The following is an 8,831-nucleotide window of genomic DNA, read 5'->3' as shown; positions in this document are numbered from 1 at the left end:
GAGCTTCATCGGTACCCACCGATTGTACATAAGTATTCCACCATGTAAGAGCGACACCGGCGAAGGTGTGAGTGGAGTATTTGACCTTGTCTTGGTCCCGACAACCGCTTATGCTAAAGACGGCTTCCGTTTGCTCAAACCATCGGGTGAGCACGATCGGTCCCCCGATTCCATCAAAAGTGTGAGGTTTGCACCCCATGAAAGCTTTATAGGAGCATCCCTCGTTTGAGTTTCCGGCTCCATTGTTGTTGTTGTTGTTGTTGTTGTGGTTGTTATTATTATTGTTGTTGGATGAGTGACCGGCCATGGCCGCATCTACGGCGGTGGCTATCATCCGTTCGAGAGCTTGTTCGGGAGTTTCATTGCGGCGTACACGACGAGGAGCCATTGTTCCTTCAAGACACAAGAATATCATTGATTAGTATTCTCAATAATACTAACCGTGATATAGAATAAAAATAAAGAGAAGTTTTTCCTCGACTCGCCTTAAATTCTTTATGTCATAATGTCGGAACGTTCATATGAGTCACCGTAATATAATCCCGGAAATTATATTACCCTGATTCATATGTGCATTCGACATCATTTCATATAGTCAAGGTGGCGCGTCAATCAAATTAAACAACGTGAGATTAAGATGAACTAAGAGTAGATATGAGTAGAAGCGTTCGAGTATAAATGCACAAGTAGTCAAGTAATTCCTACTTCAAGTCTATATGCTTGTTGTAGTCTAGACTCACCAATGTACCCTATGACTCGAGGTTGACACCAATGAACTCTAAATCCCTACAACCAACGCTCTGATACCATCTGTAGCGACCCGACCAAATCGTCATTGACGGCGCCGTCTACTTAGGTCCCGTTACGTGGTCATAAGTCTTTAAAACAACGTTTGACCAAAAGATATGTCGCATTCATTTCAAATGTAAAGATTGTTCAAGTTTACAAGAATAGTTCCACCACAAGTTACGATACAAAGTTTTAAGTACAAATGAAACTTATGCGACACAATTTAAAAGTAGTCAAAAGACGCTCCATGTATGCATATATACTCGACATCCAATGCAAGTATCAAAATAATGAGCGGAAGCATGTATCATGTATCGTTCAAGGACCTGAGAAAAACATAGAAATCTGTCAACGAAAACGTTGGTGAAATCATAGGTTTAAGTAAGTAAGTACAAGTGAACCACAAGATTTGCATCAATGAAATAATAGTAATACATTCCAAAAGTTTGTTTCACGAGCACCCAATTATCAATGCTTAACATTCCTTCCATTGAACCCCATCACTTAGTGCTAGAACATACACTGTTTCTCGAAAATATATTTCATTCGTAAACGGTAGCGAACCGTTTGAATGAGGGTTTGTCAAACCCATATGGATCCATACAACATAAGTTCTCGCTTACACCCGGCAAGTGTAACTAATGATAATCAAATTGAGGATTTTGTTCTAAACTCGTATGTAGAATGTTTGTTTTCCTGTACTTGTGTTCACTTAGTAAAAGAAATGTTTATGTTTTCTCATCCCAAATGTAAGTTCAAAAAGAGTAAAAGTGGGACTATGATCTCACCTTGAGTGCACGTACGAAAAGTACTTCACAAAATAACGTGTGCGAAGGATAGTGCTAGTCTTGACCTAAACAAATAGGTCGCATCAATAACGGTAAGCACGATAAGTCAAAAATGTTCAATTAGTCCTATGGCTCGTTACGACTCGATTATGTAGCATGTGAAATCAAATTGCCAAGTTTCATGCAAGGTACAAGTATATAAACAAGTTAGGAAGGTTGCATAATCATTTGGTTAAGTTTGACAAAAAGTCAAACTTTGGTCGGTCAAAGTCAACGAAAAAGTCAACACGTTCGGGTTGGGTCCCGAACTATTTTTCTGAGGTTTTTAATCATGTATGAGCATGTTAGGACAAGTTACATGTGAATCGGAGGTGCGTAGCATAGCAAACATTATTCGAAAATTGACAAAGTTGGACAGACCAAAATGGCGCGCCGCGCGGGTATATGGCGCGCCGCGCCATTACCTGTGCAGAGAGTTCTGGCAATTTTTAAGTTTTATGCACGAACCTAACTTCAAACAATCACCATTTATGATCCGCAAACAATCAAGACAAGTATCTTATACCGTTGGGAAGGTAATTTGACGAGGAAAACAACTAAACACATTTCATCAATCAATCTACCTATTACAACAACCAAAACCGCATCTAATGCTTAACATTAACCGCATACAAGTTCATAAATGCAATTCAATGATTCGGGCAACCAATTTACATGAATGATATGCCGTTTCGAAGGTAATCAAGCATACAATCCAACTAAACACTTACCAATAATAATCCATGGCATTCAATGCATCAAAAGTCCATTTCAAGTTCATCAAACCCTAACCCAAATTCACCAAAATCAATAATCAAGTTCATGAAGTTTTCTAAGGCAACCTACACATCAAATTGAAGCTAGTGATACTAGGAACACAATTAGAACATGAACTTTTAACATCTAACAACATATGATCATCCAAAATTCAAGAACAACACACCAAAAGTCAAGTTCATGCTAGTTACACTAAAACAACGAGATCGAGCATATAAATTACACACACGACATCACAATGAGCCATAGACACTAACTAACACCATTTCAAGTCAAAAACACGAATTTAGAGAAATCTAGAGTTTTAGAAATGTTACCCAAACGAGATGAAGTTGGTACCAAAATGAAGAGGATGAAGAGAGGATTACGAATATGTAATTTATTTTGTTGTAAGCCTCCTAGATCGGGTTTAGATGATGATTGAATGAATTTAGTAATGGTGTGTGTTCTTGCTAGAGAGAAAGAGAGAGAGATGGAGATGAAAATGAATGGGTGAAAGGGGTTTGACCCTTTGACCTAGTCAAGGGTTTGATCCCTTGTCAAGTTTAGTCCCTCAACTTTCGTTCGGGTGCGTGAATTACCTAAACGAGATAATTTAAAACGCGTATCAACGGGAGATGTTATAAACATATAACGGACTTTATATTAGTATAACGGAAAAGTAAATGGAAAAAGGCGGGATGTTACATTATTTGAATATTTATATATTTTATATATATTATAATATATAATATTAATCATTTATAGAAGTCATATATATAAATTCATTTTAATAATAGATTAATTACTTTATATATTACTTTACATTTCCAATTCAAATGATATTTTTGTATTTTATTAATTCAAATTAATATATTCACTTATCTTTATATATATGTATGTATATATATAAATATATATAATCGCACAATTGTTCGTGAATCGTCGAAAATAGTCAAAGGTTAACTGAATCCATGTAAATAGTTAAAAAATTTTGAGACTCGGTTTAACAGACTTTGCTTAACGTATCAAAATTATATAAAGATTAAGTTTAAATTTAGTCGAAAATTTCCGGGTCGTCACAGTACCTACCCGTTATAGAAATTTCATCCCTGAAATTTGATCGAGATCGTCATGGCTAACAATACGAATGTTTTTCTGGCGAATAGGAGCTGATAAATATAGTTTTATTACTGTTGTGTAATATGGATAAGATAATTCGATTACTCGAAAAGTACGAGTGAAGCTATCGTAAAAGAGTGCAATGAGAAAATAAAGTTTCGTCATATCTTTTGACGTAGTCACGGTTGATTTTCGGAATTGAAGGGATTTATAGAAAATCTTTGTAATAAGATGTGATTCTTCGATAATTAAAAAAATTAGAATCCTCTTTGGTTAATTTCGATGATCTGTCTTGATTGTTCTGTCCGCTATTTAACTATAAATCCACCCTCTTCATTTCCTTTATATTTTGGAGTTTCATACTTTTATTTTCTCTTCCCGACTTTAAGTCAAGCGAATAATGGTCCAGAATTTATAGATATGAGATTTTGAATGAACATGACTAATGTTCTAAGAGAGAAATTGTAATAGCATGATCTTGATTGGTTAAATTACCCGAATTCAAGAGAAAAGATAGAACTATCAGAAAGATATGTTCTTGATATGTTTAAAGTTTAGGTAAAATGTAAGAGTCGTGTAACATGGCACATGATGATGTTACAGTCTGTGAATCATCATGTTTCATTAGAAACTCATCATGACTTACTATAATATAATCACGTTGATCAAGTGTCATTATATTATACTAACGCATGCTTCAGTTCCCAACACTACTTCAAAAACATTCATATTTTATATTCGAATTTTTCAGAATTTAGAAACTAAAACAGTTTCATTTCTGATGTAATATCGATATCGCGAAGAGATAAATGATTTTAGATAAGAATAGCTATGAAAATATCTTCAGAAATATCGAGGATATTTATAATGAAAGATACGATGATATCTTAGAATTTTAATGTCGAAGGATGATGAAGAAGATTTGTCCATAAAGGTTTAGAGTCAGGAGCAAGGTATTCGTTAAGGACTTCAGCAGATACTGAATCATTTTGATTCTTTGAAGGCAGGTTTAGTCTTTGTGATTTGTCCACAGCCTCCTTCATGGTTTATTCAATCCGTTTTCTAGTTCCAAACCGTCTCTTTTTCTGAGCTTTGCCAACACGCTATTCTTTATCATCAAACTTTTGACAGTTACGGTTGTCTATAGTTTCTGCTGCTTCATTCAGCTTTCAAAATTTCAGGGTATTGATTCGTAGACTGGGTGTTGTTCAGAATTTCAGAATTGAAGGTAAAAATTTCCAGAAGTTACACGTTATATGTATACATATAATTGTTGAAGTGAAAACGCTTGCGAGATTCGAGATTGATGGTTGATGATTCCCAGTTGTTGGTATGACAATTCTCGTTACAAGATGCAGGTGAATACATGATATGTTTTCAATGAATATAATGATTTTTCGGAAAGTCAAAGATCTATGAAGTTGCTGGTAAGTTTACTGCTAATGCGGTGGGATATAAAAGATTCCCTGGTAACGATGACGAAAGGCAACCTTATATATCAAAGTTATAATAAGACTTATTCGTATGAAAAGTCGAAGTTTATTTGTTGGAGCTGTGACAAAACTGGCTATCTCGAACAGGAGTTGCAAAGTTATTTTCAGTAATAATAACGCTAAAAAAGCTAGCACAGATACGTGTTAAACGTTTACTCAGGTTCCGAGTGTTTTCAGGTGCATAACTATATGCATCAATCTTTCCTTCCGTAGATGAAGTGCGGTTGGTTCATCCTCTCGATTGAGGTGTCTTCAAGAATCATGAAAGGTTTGAACGCGGATTGTAATCGTCAAGATACAAATGAGGTTTGAGATGAAATCAAGTGACAAACTTGAAGAAATGCTTAGTTTCATATGTTATAATCAATATTTTAATCCATTTTAATTGTCCAATGTTAGTAGTCCACAGTTAGTAGTTCAATAATTCATATATAGTTTAATGTATAATATTCGAATTAATTAATACGTGTCGTGACCCATTGTATACAAGTCTCAGACTCGATCACAACTCAAAGTATATATATTATTTGAGAATCAACCTCAACTCTGTATAGCTAACTCGAGCATTACCGCATATAGAGTGTCTATGGTTATTCCAAATAATATATATAGATGACGTCGATATGATATGTCAAAACATTGTATATGTGTCCCGACGATATTTAAATTGCGTAAAATAAATGACAGAAATTAAATGACGATAAATAAAATTGCGAGAATTAAAATTGCGATAAATCGATAATTAAAATTGAGATAATTAAAATGTAACAGGGAATTAGGAACATTTAGCTGGAATAGTTATCGTGGATTCTTAACAGAATTTCTCATAGTTAAATTTGTTTGTTTCTAACAAATTTTATTTTGTCAAATGTTTTCTTCATTATGCCACTTGTTGGATTCTGATAGGTCAAAATCCAAATATGAAATCGAATGAAAATGGTTATTCTGTGGTGAACGGATTTCGTATATCTGTGGATGTAAGTAGGATAGAAATGACTGTTGAATCAGATTGGAAGAATGCACAGTGTAACTTATTAATGTGAAATTTAAATATTCCTCGGGTATTACCTACCCGTTAAAATATTTTCACCATTAACAGTTTGTACAACAGAATTTTTAATTACAATCTTTATGGAAACATATATACCTATATATTTTCTTCAGATGGAATATAGATTTAATGAGTTAATATGATATTAAACTCTTTTGATTTACCGTTAGAACAAGAATATATAATCTCTAAAACATTAGAGATTACATAATTGCCATGTCGAACGAAGGTAAATGATGTAGAACGTCGTGTAGAATGATGATTATGCTCGAGGTACAGATTGTGATGTTGAGGCGTATGTTGTTGAAACTTGAGTTGTTGGTGGTACTGGTGTTGCCGGTGCTGTTGCTGAAGCTGGTAGGTTTTACACCACATTTTCCAAATTGATTACTCGAGCGCGAAGCTCGTTGACTTTTTCTATTACTCCGGGATGATTGTCGGTGGGAACAAGTGGATGAATAAGGTTTAGAATCTTAGTTATGATATAGTCGTGGCGAGATACTCTGGAAATGAGGCTGAAAATGGTGTTTCGGATAGGTTCTCCGGTAAGTGCTTCAGGCTCTTCGCCAAGAGGGGAATGTGGTGGATGGAAGGGATCGCCTTCTTCTTGTCTCTAATGATTAAGTAGGCTACGAACCCATCCCCAATTCATCCAGAATTGGTGATGACTGATTTGTAGATCCATTCCAGTTATACTGCTTTCGGAGCTCAAGTGTGTTTCCATATCGGAATAGCTGTCGGAATCTGAGGAACTTGAACTAGTGACGAGTTCCATTTCGTACTTTCGAATAAAGGATTTTTTTCAATGTGAAATGATTTTCGAATATTAGATGATATTCTAACTACGTAGAATACATATATATAGCATAAAGATTTCGCAGATTACAGAGAAAATTTTGAAAGCTGTCAGGAAAAGGTAACAGTAACAGATACGCTAAGATATGAAGTAATAGATATGCTAAGATATGAATTTTGTCTATACACTATCTATGCAATAGAGATAGTAAGACGTGTCTAGACTTTAAGGATGATAAGCAAGTAATTTTCGACACGAAATGATAAGCAAAACTTTTGACATGCAGACACGGTCGAAGTCCAGACCCACTAATGCATCTAAACAACTATTAATTAGACACACTAATGCAAGACCTGGTTCGCTAAGACCACCGCTCTGATACCAGCTGAAATGCCCCGTTCATATCGATTATAAATGATTCACAATAGTTGATTTCATTGCGAGGTATTTGACCTCTACATGATACATTGTACAAACATTACATTCGTTTTTGAAAGACAAACTTTCATTACATCGAAAGTTGACGACATGCATACCATTTCATAATATATCCAACTATAAATGACTTAATAATAATCTTGATGAACTCAACGACTCGAATGCAACGTGTTTTGAAATATGTCATGAATGACTCCAAGTAATATCTCTAAAATGAGCAAATGCACAGCGAAAGATTTCTTTAATACCTGAGAATAAACATGCTTTAAAGTGTCAACCAAAAGGTTGGTGATTTCATTAGTTTATCATAATCGATCATTTCCATAATTTTAATAGACCACAAGATTTTCATTTTATAAATATAATTCCCATAGCAGAATCCTCTCGTCTGTGTAAAGGTAAAATCATTAATATAGTGAACACCTGGTAACCGACATTAACAAGATGCATATAGAATATCTCCAAAACAGAATCCTCTCGTCTGTATAATAATAAGTCGAAGTACTAAAGCATCCGTACCTCGGATGGGGTTTGTTAGGCCCATAGATCTATCTTTAGGATTCGCGTCAATTAGGGGTACTGTTCCCTAATTCTTAGGTTACCAAGCTAAAGGGGTGATATTCGATTTCGATAATCCAACCATAGAATGTAGTTTTTAGTACTTGTGTCTATTTCGTCAAACATTTATAAAAACAGTGCATGTATTCTCAGTCCCAAAAATATATATTGCAAAAGCATTTAAAAAGGGAGCAAATGAAACTCACAATATTGTATTTCGTAATAATTATGCATATGATGGCATTGAACAAGTGCAAGGTTGGCCTCGGATTCACGAACCTATACCATTTGTATATATATATATATATATATATATACATATATATATATATATATATATATATATATATATATATATATATATATATATATATATTAAAACATATAATCGTACTGAACAAAATTTATTTATTATATCCTAATTTATATATATAATATTTAATTTGTGTATATATTCAAAATGATTAATATTTATATAGTTATATTAATATATCCATATTTATATATATAATTGTTTAGTGTTATATTTAAAAATGAATAGTTTGTTATATGTAAGTATTTATATAAATAATATTAATAGATTTGATATATATAGTTATGTAAAATATTAATATAATTATAATATATGTACTAAGTATATTTTATGCACAAAATATTCATTTGTTTAAAAAGATAGTTTTAATAATAATAACGATATACTAATAATAATAATAATAATAATAATTTTACTAATAATAATACTAATAATGATTTTGTTAATACTGATACTTATAATAATAGTAATAGGAATCTCATTAATAATGGTAATCATATTACTTAATAATAATACTTATTTTGATAATAATATTAGTAATAATAATAATAGTAATAATAATAATAATAATAATAATAATAATAATAATAATAATAATAATAATAATAATAATAATAATAATAATAATAATAATAATAATAATAATAATCATCATCATCATCATAATTGTAACTAGGGTTATGATAAT

Source organism: Rutidosis leptorrhynchoides, chromosome 4 (assembly GCF_046630445.1).
Source record: "Rutidosis leptorrhynchoides isolate AG116_Rl617_1_P2 chromosome 4, CSIRO_AGI_Rlap_v1, whole genome shotgun sequence".
In the NCBI taxonomy this organism is placed as follows: domain Eukaryota; kingdom Viridiplantae; phylum Streptophyta; class Magnoliopsida; order Asterales; family Asteraceae; genus Rutidosis; species Rutidosis leptorrhynchoides.
Note: the sequence above shows the minus strand (reverse complement) of the source record.